Source organism: Halichoerus grypus, chromosome 5 (assembly GCF_964656455.1).
Source record: "Halichoerus grypus chromosome 5, mHalGry1.hap1.1, whole genome shotgun sequence".
Lineage (NCBI taxonomy): Eukaryota > Metazoa > Chordata > Mammalia > Carnivora > Phocidae > Halichoerus > Halichoerus grypus.
This window is the reverse complement of record NC_135716.1, coordinates 52,550,351-52,572,775: the sequence shown is the minus strand read 5'-3', so window position 1 is coordinate 52,572,775 and position 22,425 is coordinate 52,550,351. Positions and strand designations below refer to the sequence as shown.

The 22,425-nt window shown below is 45.1% G+C and overlaps 1 protein-coding gene across 1 annotated transcript in view; it reads right to left on the bottom strand.

Moving 5' to 3' along the window:
* Nucleotides 1–22,425, bottom strand: part of ZNF704 (zinc finger protein 704) — a 237,906-nt gene that overhangs the window by 50,440 nt on the left and 165,041 nt on the right. The gene's annotated exons all lie outside the window — the stretch shown is intronic.

The following is a 22,425-nucleotide window of genomic DNA, read 5'->3' as shown; positions in this document are numbered from 1 at the left end:
AGTTAGGAGATACCTGCTAGGAGTTGAGACAAGAGAAAATAGTGGCTTGAGCTCGGTGGGGGCCAATGGCATCTGCTCTGGCAGGACTGGCTGGTGCCCTGAGTGTGGGAGATGAGAAAAAGGGGACAATCCAGGCTGGCTGTCAGGCATTTTGGCTCAAGCACTGACTAGAGCCATTTACTGAAATGGGAGACGGCGGAGGAGAAATGCGATGAGAGGTGTTTAAACTCCAGCGCCCTGCTTTCCTACACTCTCCTTCAGGAAGGATAGCTGGGACAGGAGTGGTTACCATGTTGTTAAAGTGAAGAGCCGTTGGTAATCATTCATGGAGATGAAGAGGTTACTCCGGTTCATTAATTTCTGGCCAGTTAACCCCGAGTGAGGGTTCATAAGATAATGATCATTGTGAACTGGAATCAGCTTGTTGAAGCTTATTTCAATAAAGAAGTTAATATCAAGAGGAAAAAATTTATGTGGTACATTGGAATCAGATAAATTGTACCACCTCCTGAGAGATGAACATTTTCAAATTAGAGAACAGTTGAAGAAGTACAACAGAGGATTAATAAACCATATTGACAAATGAATGTCATGTTGACAAATGTGGCTTTCATTCAGGGTGTGTTTTATAATTTTTAAAGCAGTGAACTCAGAGATAGAAACTTTATAGCATCACTTCCCAATACACTGGGAAAAGAGATTCTTAAATTGGAGAAAAAAATTTAATTGTTCCCAAATTTGGGGGTGCTGCTCAATTAATTTCATCATGAAGTTGTAAAAATTATCACAACTTGGCTCTCCAATGTCCACGGCGATGCTAAATTACTGAACAAAGCTTACTCTTTCTTTTTTTTTTTCAAGAGAATATTCATCGGTAAAGTCTCCCCTCCCACCACCGTCATGTCTAAGTCAGAGTCTCCCAAAGAGCCTGAACAGCTGCAGAAGCTCTTCATCAGTGGTTTGAGCTTTGAAACAACCGAGGAGAGTCTGAGGAGCCATTTCGACCAAGAGATGAGAATCTTTCAAATTTTCTTCTATAGTTCTTCTCAAAGCACCTTACCCTCTTTCTTGGCAAATTGTTCTGTCAAAAGACAAATTACTTTTTTCAGAGAATGGCAATTAAATGCTTCTAGAAAGCAAGCTTGAGAGTACACAGTGAAATTCATTTTGTAAGAGTTTTCAAGACAATCTCATACACTGAGGGAAAAACCTGCTCATTCATTTGGCACACAATGAAAAGATTTCACAATATCCATAATTTACATGATCCTCATACTTGGGAGTAAAGGTGATGCCAGGTTCTTACAGACACAAAGCCTCCTGAAACAGCACCAGGGAAAGAACTTAAAGGGCCTTAAGGTAATTTTGAGTATTTTGTTGGTTCAATCTCCCTATGTAGTCACAGTCACAGGGGGAAGGAGTAATCAGAAGCTTTGAAGGAGAAAGGTTTGCCCTCTAACCAGCCTATAACCTATAACCCTGGGGCTCCTCTGCCCAGCTGCCCTCCCTAGAGCCCAACTGTCGGGATCACTCCATGCCAGTGGGGGACCCACACGAGCAGGCTGCTTTGTCATCTCTTTCAAGACTGAATTAAAAATAGAGCTACCCTATGACCCAGCAATTGCACTCCTGGGTATTTACCCCTAAGACACAGATGTAGTGAAAAGAAGGGCCATATACACCCCAATGTTCATAGCAGCAATGTCCGCAATAGCCAAACTGCAGAAAGAGCCGAGATGCCCTTCAACAGACGAATGGATAAAGAAGATGTGGTCCATATATACAATGGAAGATTACTCGGCCATCAGAAAGGATGAATACCCAACTTTTACATCAACATGGATGGGACTGGAGGAGATTATGCTAAGTGAAATAAGTCAAGCAGAGAAAGTCAATTATCATATGGTTTCACTTATTTGTGGAACATAAGGAATAGCATGGAGGACATTAGGAGAAGAAAGGGAAAAATGAAGGGGGGGGAATCGGAGGGAGAGATGAACTGTGAGAGACTATGGACTCTGAGAAACAAACAGGGTTCTAGAGGGGAGGGGGGTGGGGGGAGGGGTTAGCCTGGTGATGGGTATTAAAGAGGGCACGTACTGCATGGAGCACTGGGTGTTATACGCAAACAATGAATCATGGAACACTACATCAAAAACTAATGATGTACTATATGGTGACTAACATAATAAAATTAAATTAAATTTAAAAAAAAGACTGAATTACAGGAGAGGCTGCTTTCTCTAACTTTCAGTCTTCTCTTTCTCTTACTAACAAAAGGCTTGAGAACCAGGAGAAGTCACCATGAGCTTGGCACAGGGAAATGGCCTGACTGTAGGGAGAAGGTCCCCTTGTCCTCTGCCCTGATTCTAAAGGGACTTGCTGTACAGGCACGCCTTTTTCCTCTCTTACATCTTGGTTTCAGGAACCTTTATTTTTCCTTCCTCAATCTGCTTTGTATCTTTTTGGATTTTTTTTTCACATCAAAGGTGAACATTTTGTTTTAGAGGTCTAAATGATAATTAACTCAAAAGCTGATTTTTGTGTTTTTTAAACATGAAGATCAACAGAGAATGTATCATTAAAAAATAACCAAGACTCTTAACTACAGGAAACAAACTGAGGGTTGCTGGAGGGGAGATGAGTGGGGGGACGAGGTAACTGAGTAATGGACATTAAGGAGGGCACGTGATGTGATGAGCACTGGGTGTTATATGTAACTGATGAATTACTGAACTCTACAACTGAAACTAATGATATACTATATGTTGGCTAATTGAATTTAAATTTAAAAAAAAGAAAATATACATTTTTTTTGCATTGCCAAAGTTTACCACTACATTTCAGAACAATTATTGAGTGTCATAAACTGGATTTCTGATGAAGAGTGAAAAGAGGAATAAACATTAGTATAATCAGAGCGTTTTTGTATTTGGATTACTTTTGACTTTCCCACTGGTTTTGGAGGTCACTGACAACAACAGTAACCAAAAATCAAAAGAATACATTGTTCCTAATTCAATTAACCTGTATCTCTCCAGGAGTATTTTTATCTTGCTACATGAAATGTTACCAGATGATATGGTCTTGTGCTGAGTTGTGTTTTTGTTTTTATCTTTGTTTAATTTCTTTTGGTACAGTACTATCTAATTACTGATTAATTGGTGCTGCAAATTCAAATCCTTATAATTAAACATGAAGAGATGATACACAAAGTAGAATTTGTTACACTTTGAGGAAACTGCTGCAAAGGCCTTCTGGTAGATTTAGAGTTGCTGAGGGGAAAAAAAAACCCTCTAGAGGTGATGTTAAATATTCTTCCCTAATTTGAAATTGAATTTGAATCTACTGTTGAATACCCTATCAATCACATGTTTGGAAAAGGCCGAGACCTTTCTCTCTCTTTTTTTTTTTTTTCAATTAATCTTTCCTCCCAGACTTAGTTGAGTATTATGGAACTTAATAATATTTAGAACTATTTTAAAATAATAGTAATATTTGTTGCCATCCTATACATGATTTGTCCCTGGCTTGGATGGATGAATAGGATTTCAAGATGAGAGATTCACATTTCAGGCAAGAAAGCAGGCAAGTCTTTGTTTTGCAATATGCTTAGGTGTCCTATTTGAAGGATGTAGTGGGTAATGAGAGAGGACAGAGCTTGGGCCAGTTCCTGTGGCCTCATGTGCCAGGCTAAGTGGTTTGTCGTAGACTTTTAAGCAGAGAGAAGCCATTGAACATTCATGAACCTGGGAGAGGAATAGATAATCAATCTATCTCTATTTTAGAAATGGATCAAAATTGAAAATGTATGGAAGGGGAACAAAGTAAAGGTAGGCTATTTACCTATTTTTTAGTTCAGTCTTAACTCAAACCCAAAGTATCAGATGAAGCAACAACTTCCTCTATGAAAAGAATCTTTAGTCAATGAGTACAGAACCCCCTTGATATCTGCGCTAAGGATGTGTCCTGGACCTCTCTGGGAGAGGTGATAAAGGTAATGGGTAAGAGTGCAGGCTCTGGAATCAGTTAGATCATGTGGCTTCAAGTCTACTCTCTGCCAGTACTAGCTGTGTGACCTTGGGTGAATCACTTGACATCTCTGATTCTCCATTTCTTTATCTGTCAAAGGAGGAAAAAAATAGATCTGTTGAGAAGATTACGTGAGCAAACCTACAAGCGCACCAGCACACAGCCTCACCCATTGTCAGAGTTCCACAGCTGTTAGCTATTATTAACCTTGCAATTCACGAATACGCCCCTAGCATATATCCCCCGTGAAAGAGGACAGGATTAGATTGCCTCACTTCTCTTCTTAATAGGCACCAGCACTAGCAGTTGTTGCTTTTTGGGGGTGGTGGTGGTGGTGTTATTCTTCATAAAGAACAAAACTGTTTGAGGGTCCCTCGTGAGAGCTTCACGTTGATGCCTTGGCAACACTACAGCTCGTGACGTCATGGCCCTCGAGGCCGGTTCACAAGTAGCTAAAGCCTGGAAGGCGGTTTGGAGTTTATGTTTAAGAGTTTCTGCTTTCCATGCTCACTCTGGGAGTGCTAGCTATGCGCTAGGGGCTCTTCTAGAAACTGGAAATACGGTCTGAAGGAGAATCAGGCAGAGCCTTGGCCTTCCTGAGCTCTAGTCCATTAAAAAGCCAGTTCTTAATCAAACAGACAACAAATAAACAGGAACCAACAGACGTGACAAATGCCAGGAAGAGTAGTGTGGATTGATGAGGACCTACCGAAGTCCTGCGGGCTCAGGGGAGGCCTTCCTTCTGGCCATGGGGCATGGCAGCGAGCACTGCTAAGTGAGCCTTGGGCTGGGCAGTGTACAGCATGGGCAGGGCTGCTTCCCAAGGGACAGAGAAGCTGAGCACAGCGTGTCGTGCACCTGGAGAGGGGACAGCCCGGGGAGGGTCTTCGAAGTCCTGTACAGGTTTTAATCCTTACCTAAAGGCCCCGGGAATCACTGGAGTGTTTCCGGCAGAGTGCGGTGGGAGAGGTCATGGAGCTTGGGGTGATGCTATCAGATTTGTTTTCCCAAACGCTCACTCTGGCTGCCGTGTGGAAAATGAGTTTCTTAGTTTGACAACCAATCTTTTATCTGAGGAACTGATTGCCTGGTGACTGTGGTAGCAGGTTGTCAAATGACATCATCTGCGACACGAGGGGGCAATCAGGAGTGTGTGCGGCATCGGCGGCCCCGGCCCCGGGCCGTGGGTCTTACTCTGGTCTGGCCCTGGGCACTCGGCTGTGGCCCTGCTTACAAGGCCAGCTACTGTTTATGTTGCAAGAAGCCTTTTTTCTTCTTTTGAGCTACTGCATGCCTGAATGCCATCTGTTTGGGGGGTGCATGCAAACCCGGTCTCCCCTGGCTAACCCACCAGCTAACAGAGAAATGTTTTACACCCTGGAGAGCCATAAAAGACATTTATCTGCAATTAAAGTACTGTAGTAACAAACGGAAATAAAAATGAATAATACATTTTTTAGATTAGCACTAATCCAGTTCCTTAGCAACTACCGAAATCTGCTGTCTAGACCACGTTCAATTACTTCTAAAACTTGAGGTAATCCTAACACGAGGAATAAAGGCTGAAAATAAAATCTCTTCTACGGGAAGGGCACAGTAACCATCCTCAATCTTGGAATTCTCGGAAAGCTTTTACTGAAAGTTTGGAAAATTGGATTCAGGCAACTTTTAAATGTGATTACACATGAAGCTTTGTTTCCTCTCTAAAGGTATCCTGGAGCAAAAGTGGTCAATGTGAACTCCTCCAATTTTATCTTAGCTGTTGTTTCTTTTAAGACTATAGGGAAGATTGAGGAAGCTGCCTATTGCAATGAAGTGTCTGGTGGCCTTGATCAACAAGAAGGGAAAATTAGAGCAAACCCATCCTAATACATAGGCCATATAGACCAGTACTTCTGAAGCTGCCTGTGCTGAAGGATCATTTGAAAGAAATCTCTAATCCGTCTTCTGTAAAATACAAGGCAACCTGGCCCATGGCGATTGGGGCTCTGTCATACTGCTGCACAAACCTGTAAACTATTGCTTCTCCTCAATTTCTGCACCTAGCTCATGCTGGACTGGTCACAGAGTTTGCAGACTGTCACTGGCCCACGTTGAGGAGCATGGAACCAGGCAGTTCCTTTGATGTCCAACTCATTTTTCCCGAAAAGATGATATTCAGTCCTGTTTCTCTCTTTCTCCCACCTGCCGTTCCCTCTCCTTGGATCCTCCCACCGTGACTTCGCTCCTGGCCCTTGTCACTCTGCCCACTGGACTCCATATTCCATTATGAATAGCCACTCACATACCCTCTCCCCTGTTACTGTACCTGGGCTCCATTAGGGTCATTCCTCCTTTCCATTGGAGTTACTCACCCTGTCACCCCCACTGTTGGCCTTTGACCTGCCTCCCCAAACCATTCCTCCACTTGCATGCAGAAACCTGGGTCCCTGGTGACTCAGCTGCTCTCTCCCTCTTCCTGTTTGAGTATCAACCAGACCTTCTATCAGCACCTCTCTCCCCTAAAAGTCACCAAATATTTTGGCACAGAAACTATAGTCGTTATTGGGGCGCAGTTGGTTAAGCATCTGACTCTTGATCCCAGCTCAGGTCTTGATCTCAGGGTCGTAAGTTCAAGCCCCAAGTTGGGCTCCATGCTGGGTGTGGAGCCTACTTAACAGAAAAAAAAATTGATAGCCATTATGTTTATCTCACCTGGAATTATGAGCCTAGGGGTTGTAGTGAAAGCATCTCATATCCTAACTTTGTAGTTTCTATTCCCTTTGTCCCAACAACATTCAGCAGAGTCCTGACCTTGATGGGAAGGATGCCACAGTCAGATGGACTGGGGTTTAAACCCAGCAATTACATTTACCAGAGGAGTGATTTTAGGCACTTTGCTCTCTCTGTGTAAAATAAATAAATAACATCTTAAAACAAAAACCCAAATCTGATCTACTGAGGTATTTATAGGTGAAATAACATGAAAACGAGGATTTGTTTTAATATCCTACAGCCTCCCACTGCCCCACTCCCAAAAATGTGAGTTGGAGGATGAGCAGATGAAATCAAATGGGTAAAATGCTGACAACTGTAGAAGCAAGGGGATGGGCCCTGAGGGCTTCATTAGACCATTCTCATACTTCTGTGCTTATTTGAAACTTCCATAATCCAAATAAAAACGAGAACACAAATCTGATTTTGGCCCTAACCTGTTACTGCTCTACCCCAACCTCACGCTCCTCCTTTCCTTCTAGCTCACACCACCTCACATGTCTGCCTTCCATTCCCCCAGGGACAGCCAGTCTTTGGCTTCCTCCATTTCCTCCCAGGTCCCCAGCTCACCGCTGCCTCCTTCTTCCCTACAGTATGGGTTCCCTGGTTGACCACCTGGCCACATCTCTCCCCAGCAACCTTGAATCCCTGGCTTTTCCAGCCTTTTGCTCCACTGGCCCAGAACCACCAAACCCTGGCTGGATTCTCCCTGGCTGTTCTTTCCTCTTCCGCCCTGGGGCAGCCAAGTGTGGATGGAGAACACCAGACTCTGCTGAATGGAGCCGTCCTCTGCCCAGACTCTCCCCGTGCTCCCCTCCATCAGATCCTTCTCCTGTCTTCAGTCAGCACATACTCCCATTCACACTTGCCGTTATTCTGTGTCTTCACCTCTCTCTCCAAGCTTCAACTCCTACACACCCAAACAGCTGATACTCTTAGCCTCCTACATTGTAGAGAACATTCAGGCCACCGGGCATGACCTTTTTACCTCCTTTCTTCAGTATCACAGGTAGGTGGAGGTGTTGCTTGTCCTGTTTGAAGCTACGCCTCCACCTGTGTTATCTGCACCTGCCTTCGAGAACTTCTCCCCCCTCTTGTTTGCCCTGGCTTTTTTCTGGGTCTACTTATATGCCCAGGTGTTTCCCCACCTGCACGCAGGGACAGGAGCAGGGATGCACAGAGTGGTAGCATGGTTAGAGGACATTAAAGAGGAGAGAACCTCAAGGAGGGACAGGTTAACAGCATCAGAGGTGGGAGACGGACCAACCCAAATCAGGACCCTTAGGGTCCCCCGGAACTGGCAGCCCGGAAGTAGGCAGAAACTTGAGCAGGATGGCTCTGGCTTAAGGAGTGAATGGGTACCAGGAGCGGAGAAAGTGTGACTGTAAGGGACTCTTTAAAGAAGCTTGACCACGAAGGGAAGAAGAGTGTGGTTCTTTGAGGGAGTTAAGAGAGTTCGGGTTTGTCTGTTTCTGCTTCAGAAGAATGGAGCTCTAGCACATCTACGTGCTGACAGGAAAGAGCCAGTAGCGTTGGAAAGTAGGTACAGGAGAGAAGGGATTATGAATGGACAAGGCTGCCATAGAGTGGGGTCCTGGGCTCGGGTGGAATTAGCTTTAGATAAAAGGAGGAGCCACTGTCCTTTAGAACTGGAGTGCGGAGAACAAACATGGCATGGGTGCAAGCACACTGGTAGGTGTGGGGCTCGGGAAGTTGATGATGTTTCTTTTTGGAGGTCTCTGCTCTAATTCCTTCCTCAGAAGCAAACACGTTTCCCTTTGAGGAGTGGGAGAGGAGGCTCCAGCATGTTCCTGGCACACAGGAAGTCTGTCAGGCAGTAAAGCCCCTCTGCTGAGGTTGGAGACTTTGGTTCTGTCATGGTGACCCGACGGGGTTCTAATGGCTGTGCCCTGAGCCTGGAACAGGAGTGTGAGGGCAGGCTGCTGGACGGATACCTCGCTGGGTTTTTCGGGGAGGGGGGTGTTTCAATGAACAAGAGCACAGGAAAGTGGAAGGCTGTGATAAAACTGTGTTTGAGGAGATAGCCTGGGATCGTGGCTAGATGAAGAAGTGAGTGGAGGCTGGAGGGGACTGAAATATAGGGGACTAAATGGAGAGAAACCAGAGATCCTACTGAGCTAAAAAAAAAAAGAGGTGTAGTGGAAGCAAAAGAGAGAAAGAGTTGGAAGAACAGGAGGTGATGAGTAGGAGAGGGGTGCTGGAGATGGAGGGTCCTACAGAGAGGAATTCTGGGAGATGGCAGGGCCCAGGGTGTGGCTGTAGGAGTAGGGGTGGAGGGGGAGTAGAGGGAAAGGTCACTGGATCACGAATGGTGAGATGGGTGCCAATGTCAAAGGATGACAGCAGGACTGAGGAGGAGAGGAAAGCCGTGACCAGGTAGCTTGAGCCTTCAGTAAACAGTGAATGGCCAAGATGGCAGGAGAGTCTAGCAGGGGTGGAGGTGGAAGGTGCCTCAAAGCAGCAGGAGGTTTACACAGGAGTGGAGGGGCAATGGCTTGTTGACAATCATGGGGCCATGGAGAAATACATTCTTGGGAGGTTCCCCATGGCCTTCAGGAGGAGATTCAATGCCGGTGCAGGAAGCACCTGGTTCTCTCTAGCTGGGTCTCTCCACCTCTCCCCCCACCTCATCACAGGTGCTCTGCAGGGCAGCTCCACACTCGTGGCAATTCTCCATTATTCTCCTCTCCATACCTTTGCACAAGCGACACTCTCTGCTGGGAACAAGTTTCCTCCCCTCTCCACCCGGCCTATTCCACTCACCCTTCCGTCATCTGCTCAGTCCCACTCCTGGGAAGCCTGCTTGCACCTGCCAGGCGGTGCCAGGTGCCTCGGCTCCTGCGTTGTATCACCTGGGCTGCTGGTGCCCTCACCTCCTCCCACCTTCCAGCTCAGGACGAAGTCTGGCATCTATTTCTAACATCTAATATGAAACCTTAGGCAAGGTAGGTTTTTTTGACAAATTGGCACTAAGTGATGGTGGTTCACAGTTGCTGAGGGATGGCAGGGAGGAGCATAGAAACTTCTGTAGTTGTTCTCTATTCATCCTCTCTCTCTCTCTCGTCTTACTAGATCTGGTAATTTATTCAGTTCCTCTGGTGGAAAACGATTCCTCAAAAATGCAGCTATTAAATAAATCATTTATATAAAATTTTTTACTGGGCCTAAAAGATGTTGACCTATCTCTGCAAAATTGATTTTGTTCCAGTGTCTGCAATAATTCTTCTATATTCACACAGGCTCACAGACCTATCAGTGAACTCTAGAATGGCAGCAATAACATTATTAAATAATAAGTTCCAAATCCCCTGAAAACAATTCTGTGTGATTAGCTGGACTTCTTGATGTGAGCAGGCTGCAAAGTGTAATCCAGGGAAGCATCGCGAACATCCCTAGGTGGCCTTTGGGCTTTGTAGGCTTGGCGCTTTTGATTGCAGCTGACACGTTCTCTCGGGAGTCCCCGGGCCAGTCTTACATCCTCGTGTTCTCTCTGAACACAAAGCCCTCTGTGCATTTGGGGTGCCCTTCTGGGCCTGCCATGTAAGCACTGGGTGATAGGAGACCGGAAGGAACACATCAGGTTCCCTTCCTGATAGTGTGTGTGTGTGTCTCCATGTCTCTCTGTGGGTTGATGTCCCGGATGTTGTGAGTGTCTCTCGGTGTGTCTGTATCGGTGTGCATACCTCTGTGAGGTTATGTGTCTGTGTGTTTGTGTGTGTGAATGTCTCTGTGTGCATCTATGTGCCTGAGTGTGTCTGTGTCCCATGTGTATCTGTGTGTGCTTCTCTGCATGTCTAGGGCTGTGTGTGAGCGTCTCCGCGTGGACCCTGTGCTCTGTGCACAGGTGTGCTTTGCGTGTGGCGGAGATGATAGGAGGTGGATGTGGCCGTGCCCTCAGGCCCTGTATCCCACTCCTGGGTGGCCAGTCTCTTTCTTCCCAGCCCTTTGTGATGGCAAAATCCTTGCTGACTTCTTTCTGCTGCACCAAACATCTGCTGCTACTTGACAATGGCCAAAGCAAAGTTGTCAGACTCTGGAAAGAGCGTGTGGCTGTTTCAGGAAGCATTTGGTTGCCGTCCAGTCAGTCTGGAGTCCTGGGGAGCACCTCATCATGAAGGGCCTCCATGTGAGCAGGTCCTCCACGTGGGCAGGGCCTCCATGTGGACAGGGCCTCCACGTGGGCAGGGCCTCCATGTGTGCAGGGCCTCCACGTGAACAGGGCCTCCATGTGAGCAGGGCCTCCACGTGTGCAGGGCCTCCACGTGAACAGGGCCTCCATGTTGGCAGGGCCTCCACGTGAGCAGGGCCTCCACGTTGGCAGGGCCTCCACATGAGCAGGGCCTCCACCTGTGCAGGGCCTCCATGTGAGCAGGGCCTCCATGTGAGCAGGGCCTCCACATGAGCAGGGCCTCCACGTGAACAGGGCCTCCACGTGTGCAGGGCCTCCATGTGAGGAGGGCCTCCACGTGAGTAGGGCCTCCACCTGTGCAGGGCCTCCATGTGAGCAGGGCCTCCATGTGAGCAGGGCCTCCACGTGAACAGGGCCTCCATGTGGGCAGGGCCTCCACGTGAGCATGGCCTCCACCTGCGCAGGGCCTTCATGTGAGCAGGGCCTCCATGTGAGCAGGGCCTCCACGTGAACAGGACCTCCACGTGGGCAGGGCCTCCACGTGAGCAGGGCCTCCACCTGTGCAGGGCCTCCATGTGAGCAGTGCCTCCATGTGAGCAGGGCCTCCACGTGAACAGGACCTCCACGTGAGCAGGGACCCACGTGAGCAGGGCCTCCACCTGTGCAGGGCCTCCATGTGAGCAGGGCCTCCACGTGGGCAGGGCCTCCATGTGAGCAGGGCCTCCATGTGAGCAGGGCCTCCACATGAGCAGGGCCTCCACGTGAACAGGGCCTCCACGTGTGCAGGGCCTCCATGTGAGGAGGGCCTCCACGTGAGCATGGCCTCCACCTGTGCAGGGCCTCCATGTGAGCAGTGCCTCCATGTGAGCAGGGCCTCCACGTGAGCAGGGCCTCCACGTGAACAGGACCTCCACGTGAGCAGGGCCTCCACGTGAGCAGGGCCTCCACCTGTGCAGGGCCTCCATGTGAGCAGGGCCTCCACGTGGGCAGGGCCTCCATGTGAGCAGTGCCTCCATGTTACAGAGCCTCCATGTGAGCAGGGCCTCCATGTTACAGAGCCCCCATGTGAGCAGGGCCTCCATGTGAGCAGGGCCTCCATGTTACAGAGCCTCCATGTGAGCAGGGCCTCCATGTTGCAGAGCCTCCATGTGAGCAGAGCCTCCATGTGAGCAGGGCCTCCATGTTACAGAGCCTCCATGTGAGCAGGGCCTCCATGTGAGCAGGGCCTCCATGTTACAGAGCCTCCATGTGAGCAGGGCCTCCATGTTGCAGAGCCTCCACATGAGCAGGGCCTCCATGTGAGCAGGGCCTCCACATGTGCAGAGGTGGTGGGGCCCAGGCTAATGGGGTGAAAGTGCACTGGGTCATTCAGGCAATCTGCAGGTTAACAGTCCACCTGATAAATGTCACAGTTGTCCTCAAGAAGAAAACTGTAATCAAAATTGCATCTCTCCAGAGAAAGGGGAACCCTCTTACACTGTTGGTGGGAAAGCAAGCTGGTACAGCCACTCTGGAAACGGGTATGGAGGCTCCTCAAGAAGTTAAAAGTAGAGCTACCTTATGGCCCAGCAATTGCACTACTAGGTATTTACCCCAAAGATACAAATGTAGTGAAGAGAAGGGGCACATGCACCCAATGTTCATAGCAGCAAAGTCCACACTAGCCAAACTGTGGAAGGAGCTGAGATGCCCTTCAACAGATGAATGGATAAAGAAGATGTGGTTCATATATACAATGGAATATTACTCAGCCATCAGAAAGGATGAATACCTACCATTTACATTGACATGGATGGAATTGGAGGGTATTATGCTGAGTGAAATATGTCAAGCAGAGAAAGACAATTATCATATGGTTTCACTCATATGTGGAATATAAGAAACAGCGCAGAGGACCACAGGGGAAGGGAGGGAAAACTGAATGGGAAGTCATCAGAGAGGGAGACAAACCATGAGAGATTCTTAACTATAGGAAACAAACTGAAGGTTGTGGAGGAGAGGTGGGTAGGGAGATGGGGTAGCTGGGTGATGGGCATTAAGGAGGGCACACGATGTGATGAGCACTGGGTGTTATACACAACTGATAATTTATTGAACACTACATCTGAAACTAATGATGTATTATAAGTTGGCTAATTGAATTTAAATAAAAAAAACAAAATTGCATTTCTCACTCTTACATTTGTGTCTAAGTTGGGCCATTCCAGACTTATCGGTAGGGTTAATTATATTATTGCTTGGAGGCCTTAAATCCTTTTAGCTCTCAGTAATGTAAAGAACTCCCAGCTACACTTTATGGTGATCATAATTATTTCATGAGGACAGTTGGGAGAAAATAAATCAGGGTTTTCTGGTTTGCCAAGTAAAGAAAAATAAGATCATTTTTTTCTAGATTAAAAAAATAGTAAGATTAAAAAATACTGTATTTCTTAATTCTGCTGCTTCTCTTACCTGAAATAGTAACATTATTATGTTGGCAACAGATCTAAATGTGGGCTAGAAGTGATGGTTATAACCATTTTACCTTATTGCTTTTTTCAAAGAGAGAGGACTCATATTGTTCCCAACAGGCTCCCTGGGAGTGACAGGGAAAGCTCTTCTTCTTCTTCTTTTTTTTTTTTTTTAAAGATTTTGTTTATTTTTGGGAGAGAGAGAGAGAGAAAACGAGCAGGGGGTAGGGGCAGAGGGAGAAGCAGGCTTCCTGCTGAGCAGGGAGCCTGATGAGGGGCTCGATCCCAGGACCCTGGGATCATGACCTGAGCTGAAGGCAGGTGCTTAACCGACTGAGCCACCCCAGGAAAGCTCTCCCTCTGATAAAGCAGTTTCGGAGTCATCACTGCCCACGTGTTGCAAAGGCACTGGGGTACGAGCTCTGAGGGAAACGCCACCCCTCCCACCCCCAGGCACCAGGAGCAGCCAGTCAAGCTGGGCAGAGAACTGTCAGACATGGTAAAGTGGGCTCATTTGCTCTCAGGCTCTAGGTTGAGGGTGAATTTGGACTTTTCATTATATTTTTAAATTTTGGTTTATTTCATGCTTAACCTGTCTGGGACCTGCTTGCCGATTTTGGCCTCCTTTGGCTACACCATGGCAGGGCTGATGCCTCCACCGTCTTAGGCTATGAGGAGGGGAACAAACTGGTAAGTGATGTAGGGGGAATTAACCCCTTGTGAGCTGCTTAAGTTCCAGATTTGGCTTAAAAAAGGGAAAAAAAAATTGTAATCTTTTTTTTTTTTCAAAAACTGCATCTTTTTTCTAATAATAGCAAATATTTATTGAGCATTCCCAATGCCAGACATTTTATGTACACTATTTTAGATTGCCACCATGGGTTGATATTATTTCCCCATTTTACAAATACAGAGACTGGTGTCTTCCTAAGGGCACTCAGCCAGTCAGCCAGGCCTGCCTTATTCCAAGCGGCCCAATGGGGTCTTCGTGCCACACAGTAATGCTGTTTTCATGATCATCTCCATAATCTCGTTTTAAATTTGAGGCGTAAATGTCATCTTCTATAACTGAAACATATTTGTAAACTAAATGCAATTCATTTTAGATTATGCAATTTTTTCTGTATTACATTTAAAGTTATCTGGGGCGCCTAGGTGACTCAGTAGGTTAAATGGCTGACCCTTGATTTCAGCTCAGGTCATGATCTCAGGGTCCTGAGATTGAACCTGGCCACGGGCTCCGCACTCAGCAGGGAGTCTACTTGAGATTCTCCCTCTGCCCCTCCCCTCGCGCATGTACTCCCCCCGCAGGTAAAGAAATCTTTAAAAAATAAATAAAATTATCTTATAATAAAAAAGATCTCTTTTATATATGCGAGTGATTCCAAATTAATGAGAGCATAGCATATAAAAGATTAAGTCGACAAAAAAGTAGATTAAATTATGGATTTATTATTCATATTAAACAAGAGTATTTTGCTTTCAAAAGGATTCCCTATGGATTTCTTTAATGGGGTTCTTATAATATGCTTAAAATGTTCTGAATGATTAAATTTCAATTCAACTAACATACCCAAATCCTGACCCCTCCACCAACACCTACTTCATACTGTTAGGTGGAACCATATGAAATTGCTGATATGCACTATTTTTTATTCACAAAAGTGGCAGTTTCAATCTGATATTTGCCCTTATTTAAACATCTATCTTTCATTTCACAGGCTAGAAGTGAGCCAATTTATCCTCATTTTAAATTGATTGTTTCCGGTCAATGAGCCAGACAATAGTTCTAGAGCTGACTTTTATTGAAGATAATCTATTAGTAGAGTTCAAGCAAGCTTCAATTCGATCATATCTACTGTGTGCAGAGTATCGCTTTGGGCAGACTCCCTTGCCCCATACTTGTCAATGTTCCACATAAGGCACTTGGAATGTCCAGGTTCTGGGAAACAAATGAAAGCATCTATGTCGCCCTCTGGAGAATTCTCCTACACGCACAGCATCACTGGCTCTGTTTCCTGTGTTTTTTCATTTATTTTTTAACCGTGTTACCAATATATGTTTCAGTCGATCCATACAACTATTACTGGATGACAGATCAATTCAGATTGTCTCGTCCTTAGAAAATGGTAATTCTATCACTCTTAAATTTGTTCACAACAATACGATCCAAGCACTATGAAATCAAACCTGTTTGTTGAACACCCAAAGGCCGAACAATTGCACATTCAGCTATGTATACTCCGTGCGCAAGGAACATGACTTCCCCAAAGGAATAACTGGGAGAAACTGATATAGTGAGGAGCACAATGCGAAGGTCACTGCTGGGCATAACAGCAGATCAGTAACGTGGCTCGCTGGCCACTGGCCAGGGCATATCCAGTTTCCTGTAACAAGAGGTGGATGAATACAGGTGAGTAATGCCAAACAGGGCTTAGGCTAAAGCCAAGTGAGGTCCACAGTCTAGGGAAAGCATCGCAGCTACTATTTCACATTTCTTCTGAAAACAATATAAATGGCTTATAAGCTTAGGATGCTGGAGTTAATATTTAATGTAAAAAGCACCACTAAAAATGCTTGTATAGCTATCAGGTAGAAATAATAATTTCCACAGCTACTGGTAATTTCTCACTCATTTCGGCTGTCATATTTGTGGAGCAGCAGTTTATAGGAGCACTTACTGTAACAGCATGTTGATTAAACCACGGTGGAGTTACCAATTCAAAAAATCTTCAATTCTGTGCTATAACAAAGTTCTAAAGATTTCACATGCAAATAGGCCTCTATTAGTCAACAGCTCAATGTTACCTATCTGTCTTCTTTTCTTATCTTTTTTTTTTGTGGGGGGAGGGATCATCAGGAAGGGTTATAAATTTGCCTTTCTGCCTTCTTGAACCCATGAGTTTATGATAAAGAGTTAATAAGCATAGAGACTACAGAATCTGGATTTGTATGAAATTTGATGAGAAAATGATCCAATTAAAAATGATCATAAAAATATGGAGAAAAAAAGCCTTTTCAGTACGACATGGCATTAACTCCATTAACATTTCTTCTCTTACTTGGTATGTTATTTCTACAAAAGTTCATCCAGCATAGGCAGAAATAAGCACCTGCTTTCATTCTGTAGGCAGGTAAACTTCTAGAAGTTTGGAGAGGGAGCAATAATAGCAGTTCTGTCCGTTTGAGTCTGCTCAGGAGCAGTCACCAAGACAGGATGAGTTCGGTGAGCAACTTACTGGGGAAGAAGCCTAGGATGGGTAGGGTGGGCAGGGCGCAAGAAGGTCTGCAGGCCACCAGGCAGGTCTGACACCTGTGACAAAGAAGCCAGGAAAGGAAGATTGGGTAGGAAATACTTCAGAGCCGTTCTACGGAAGTCTCAACTCGAGCTGATGAGTTATCTGGGCAAAGGTGGCCTGTTTGAGGTGTCCCATGTCAGACGGAATGGCCTGGCTCCAGCAGCCCTGCTATGCTAGGGCCTTGGAGAGGAACAGCCCAGGGGAAGCGTGTTCTTGGTGGCTATGGTGGGTCCAAAGGAGTGGCAGCAGCTTCTCTTGACGGATCTGACTGGTACACTTCCATGCCCTCCCACAAGTGCTGTTTCTTCATGGTGATTTTGCAATTTAACACAGGGATCTTGTTTCTTTCAAAGCTCACCACCCCCCACCCTCACCACCCCACTGGACACCTTCACCAGTTCCTCTGAGATACATTCCTTAAGGACCAGCTGTCTGCCACGTATTTTTCCTGACCTGGCATGGGTTATACTTGCTGCCACGGTACAGAGGAATAGGACGGTCGGGTTAAATAAAACATCTGGGAGGATTTCTTGTCACCAGAATTGTTCCAGATATTGGCCTCAGAGTTGCCTCTATTATAACTCCTTCGGAGTAGGGTCCTCCTGGGTCAGACCCAGGGTATAATTTATCTCCTTACATAAATCATCATCGCTAACCTACCCCACGCCAGCCACTGTTCTAGCCTTTACTTCCGTGGACCCAGTGAATCCTCATAACAAGTCTATGAGGCCAACACTATTACTGTCACCGTTTTGGGGGGTGAGGAACCTGAGACACAGAGAGGTAAAGCAAAGTAGGTGATGGAGCTTGGATTCCCATGCAGGCAGTTGAACACCACAGTGTGTGTTCATTATGGACTGAATGTTTGTGCCCTCCCAAAATTTGTTTGTTGAATTTCTAACCCCAATGCAATGGCATTAGGAGGAACAGCTTTAGGGAAGGAATGGCTGAGATGAGGTCATGAGGGTGGAGCCCCTATGATGGGATCAGTGTCCTTAGAAGAAGAGGAGAAGAGACAGCCTTGTAAGAAGAAGAGGAAGAGCAAGAAGGGAGCCCTCTGCAAGCCAGGAAGAGGGCCCTCACCAAGAACCGAATCAACTGGTATCTTGGTTTTGGATTTCCCAGCCTCCAGACCTGTGAGAAGGCAATGTCTGTTGTTTAAGCCACTCAATCGATGGTATTATGTGAAAGCAGTCCGAGCTGACTAAGACAGTGCTTTTGCCCAGGATGCTAGGCAAAGAGGTGGGCAAGATGAGGCAAATGCACAGGGGGCCAGACACGTGAGTGCAGTTTGCGACAGGCTAGAGCCCAGTGATGCCGCCACTGTGCAAGGGAGGCCAGCTTGGCAGCAGGCCAGCCCCCCCTGTGAGCCTGGGGTGGGCCGCAGACACCCAGGACCCCGGGTCTCCGCTAACACAGCTCTTCCCCATACCACCTAGTGGTGGCTCCTAGCACGCTTCTGGCCACAAGTGGAACTGCTTTGGGAGCTGCACATGGTCTAGCCTGCAAGGGACAGACATCAGAGATTGTAAGGATGGCGCAGCCGGGCAGATGGGAACTGACAGTGATCCAGATGAGAGTGGTGGTTCAGACAGCTGCCACAGAGACAGTGGGAGTGAATAGAGGCAAACAGCAACAGTCTCCGGGACACTGGGACTAATGATGCTTCGGCCCCATGCCATAAGGATGGAGAAACCCATTGTGAATGGCAGGTCAGGTGTAAAATCAGGAAAGAATAAATGTATATCTATATGCACACAAGATCCTGAATATTCTTTCAGCAGGTTGGTTCCTTGAAATTGATCCATAGCCTCCAGTAGGTTACAAACTCACTGCATTAAAGAAACTTAAGGGAGGACCTGTGGAACTTAAAATATACAATCTCTCTTTAAATGGTCCTGTACAATTGTTTTATAAGGAGGGTTCCCAGGGGATCATGGAAACCACCAACTATTGAGGCAAGGATTTTTTTTTTTTTACCTTTTATGCTGGTGAAATTAAAAGGGTGGGCCACAGAACACTAAGCCCATGACATGACTTCTGCAAAAGCAAATTATGCCTGATTCATCTCTGTTATTCTTTGAGGAGATAAATATGCATGTGGGTGAGGGGGGAGCAGTGCACGGAATGGCTCACTGCCCTCCATCTCTACTGATGTTTAGCTCTAGCACCTAGCAGGTTAGACCATGCAGACCTCCCAAACCAAGTCAAATTGTGGCAGCAAATACATGGAAGGCGATCCCTGTCATCTTGAAAAACACCTTTCATAAGGTTCCACCTAGGTACTATTTGTTTAAAATGGAGTTATCTTGAAATCGAGGGAGACTTGTCATGAATAAAGAACCAGTTTAGAGACAGAAAAACAAAAGGTAGAAATGAACTGGCACTTCTTTGGAGGGAGACATGTCAACAACTGAGTTCCCATAAAACTGTCACTTAGGACCAGTTTATAAATGATCTGGACAAGGGTCCAGAACAACCTCTGGGGTGGCGGATGATCCAGATTTCTAGTTGATAAGGATGGATTTCAGAAGATATTTTAAAGAGTGTATTAAATAGACAAAAACATTGGTGCATTTTAATGTGAGCAAGTGCAAGGCAAGAAATACATCCAGGGAAAAAATTATCACAAACTTCCAGGCATATGAGATCTGAGTGATCAGTTACAACCCAGAAGAGTTCCCTGGGATTAAATGATATACTCCACTAACAGAAAAACTATCTCAGGGTCAGCTAGTCCAACTTGTCATCCGAAGCCACTGCTTCCTTTCATTGCAGCCTTAGTACATGGACACTGCGCCTTTGCTTTCATGGTGAAGAACGCATCATCCCTAAAGGGAGCTCCTTCTTTTTCAGACAATTCAATGTTTAGAAAGCTGTCCTCTGTGTGGAGGCACCCCCAGCCTTTTCCTTAGGTACCTCAAGTGTTCCAGGAAGACAGAGAAGGGCGATTCTCACCCCTCTTCCACACAAACGTCACTCAAATTTGAAGGACTAAACCGCTCCCTGTAAATCTTTTTCTTTTTTAATCAGGTTAAACATTTCGCATGTCTTCTATATTTTGTCTGGAACCATCTAAGTGACCTAATTATCCCAGCTGCTTTTCTATTGGTGACTAAGCTCTTAGTTGCTTCTGTCCTCTGCCCAGGACTGAATTTAGTACTTTAGGTATGATGTGATCAGTGCTCTATGAAAGGGGATCTGGTTCTGGGGGGGTTCCTTTTTTTTTTTTTTTTCTAACAGCTTTATTTAAGTATAATTTATATACCATAAAATGTATGTTTTTAAAGTGCATGATTCAGTGGTTTTTAGTATATCTACAGAGTTGTACAACCATTACCACTTCTAGAACATTTGCATCATTCCCAAAAGAAATTCTGTACCCATTAGCAGTCACTACTTACTCCCCAGCCTCTGGCAACCACTGATCTGCTTTCTGTCTCTATGGATTTGCTTGTTCGGGACGTTTCATATAAATGGGCTGACACAATATGTGACCTTTTGGGACTGGTTTCTTTCACTCAGCGTAATGTTTTCAAGGTTCATTAATGTTGTAACATGTATCAGAACTTCATTTCTCTTTATTGATGAATACTACCTCACAATATAGATACATCACATTTTGTTTATCAGATGATGGACATTTGGGTTGTTTCCACTTTTTTTTGGCTATTGTGAATGTTATTATGAATATTCATATACAAGATTTTGTGTTGTCATGTGTTTTCATTTCCTTTGGATATATACTTAGGAGGGGAATTGCTGGGTCATATGGAAACTCCATGTTTAACCTTTTGAGGAACTGAAAACTGTTTCCCATCAAGCCTGCACCATTTTACAATTCTACCAGTTACATATAAAAGTTCCAATTCTTCCACATCCACTCCAACACTCACTATTTTGATAACATCCATCTTTTTGATAATAGTCATGATAGTGTGTGTGAAATCACTTTTATTTGCGTTGTCCTAAAGACTATATTGATGTTGAGCATCTTTATGTGCTTATGTTCCATTTGCATATCTTCTTTGGAAAAATGTCTATTCAAGTCCTTTGTCCTTTAATAATTGAGTTATTGTTTTTTTATTATTGTGTGTAAGCATTTCTATGTATTCTGGATACTGGACTCTTATCAGATACAGGATTTGAAAATATTTCTCCCATTCTGTGGGCTGTCTTCACTTTTTTTTTTAAAAGATTTTTATTTATTTGAGAGAGAGACAGAGCTAGCGAGAGAGAGCACAAGAGTGGGGAGGAGAGGGAGAAGCAGGGAGCCCAACGTGTAGCTCAATCGCAGGACCCCAGGATCACAACCCGAGCTGAAGGCAGACGCCCAACCGACGGAGCCACCCAGGCGCCCCATCTTCACTTTCTTGATAGTGCCCTTTGCAGCACTAAAATTTTTAACTTTGATGAAGCCCAATTTATCTGTTTTTTCTTTTGTCACTTGTGCTTTTGGTGTCATCTAAGAAATCGTTACCTAATCCAAGATCATGAACTTTACGCTTATGTTTCCTTCTAAGAGTTTTTTTCATAGTTTTACCTCTTACATTTAGGTCTTTGATCCACTTTGAGTCCATTTTTTTATGATTGAGGTAGGGGTCTGACTTCATTTTCGTGCATTTGAATATCCAATTGTCTAAGCACCATGTGCCGAAAAGACAATTCTTGAATGATCTTGGCCCCCTTTGTTGAAAATCAATTGATATAATGGGGACTCACTTCTTGTAATGATACTGGACATTTGTTTTCTCGTCCTGTTGACTCATACTGATTTTATGGTCAACTAAACCCTCTCAGTGTTTCATAGGTGTTGCTATTAAGCCAATTCTCCCCAGTCCTGCCCCTGTGCAGGTGGTAATTGTGAACCAGATAATAGACTTTATCTTATTGCTCTTAAATGTCACCTTTTCAGTTGGCCATTCCTGAGGGTTTTAGGATACAGAGTCTGATGTCCCTTCCAGGTTTGTATCACTTACATCATCAATTTTTCAGATTGGTCATGGAATATTTAATAAACTTCATATCAGGCAGCTGGTCTAGGTGTGAATAAGACAAGGCACCTGCCTTTTTGGAGAAGGCATAGAGAAGACAGATAATACAGAAGTAAGCTAATAAGATAATTTCAAATAGTGAGGTTCTTCAATAATTAGTCATTTAGGAGAATACCTTTTTTTCATTTTTTAATTTAAATTTAATTAACATATAATGTGTTATTGGTTTCTGACGTAGAGGTCAGTGCTCATTACATCACGTGCCCTCCTTAATGTCAATCACTCAGTTACCACATCCCCCAACCCCCTCCCCTCCATCAACCCTCAATTTGTTTCCTGAGATTAAGAGTCTCTTACGGTTTGTCTCCCTCTCTGATTTCATCTTGTCTTGTTTTTTTCTCTCTTCCCCTATGATCCTCTGTTTTGTTTCTTAAATTCCACATATGAGTGAGCTCATGTGATAATTATCTTTCTCTGATTGACTTATTTTGCTTAGCATAATACCCTCTAGTTCCATCCACGTCATTGCAAATGGCAAGATTTCATTTTTTTGATGGCTGAGTAGTATTCCATTGTATATATATATATACCACATCTTTTTTATCCATTCATCTGTCGATGGACATCTGGGCTCTTTCTCCAGTTTGGCTATTGTGGACATTGCTGCTATAAACACTGGGGTGCAGGTGCCCCTTCGGATCATTACATTTGTATCTTTGGGATAGATATCCAGTACTGCAATTGCT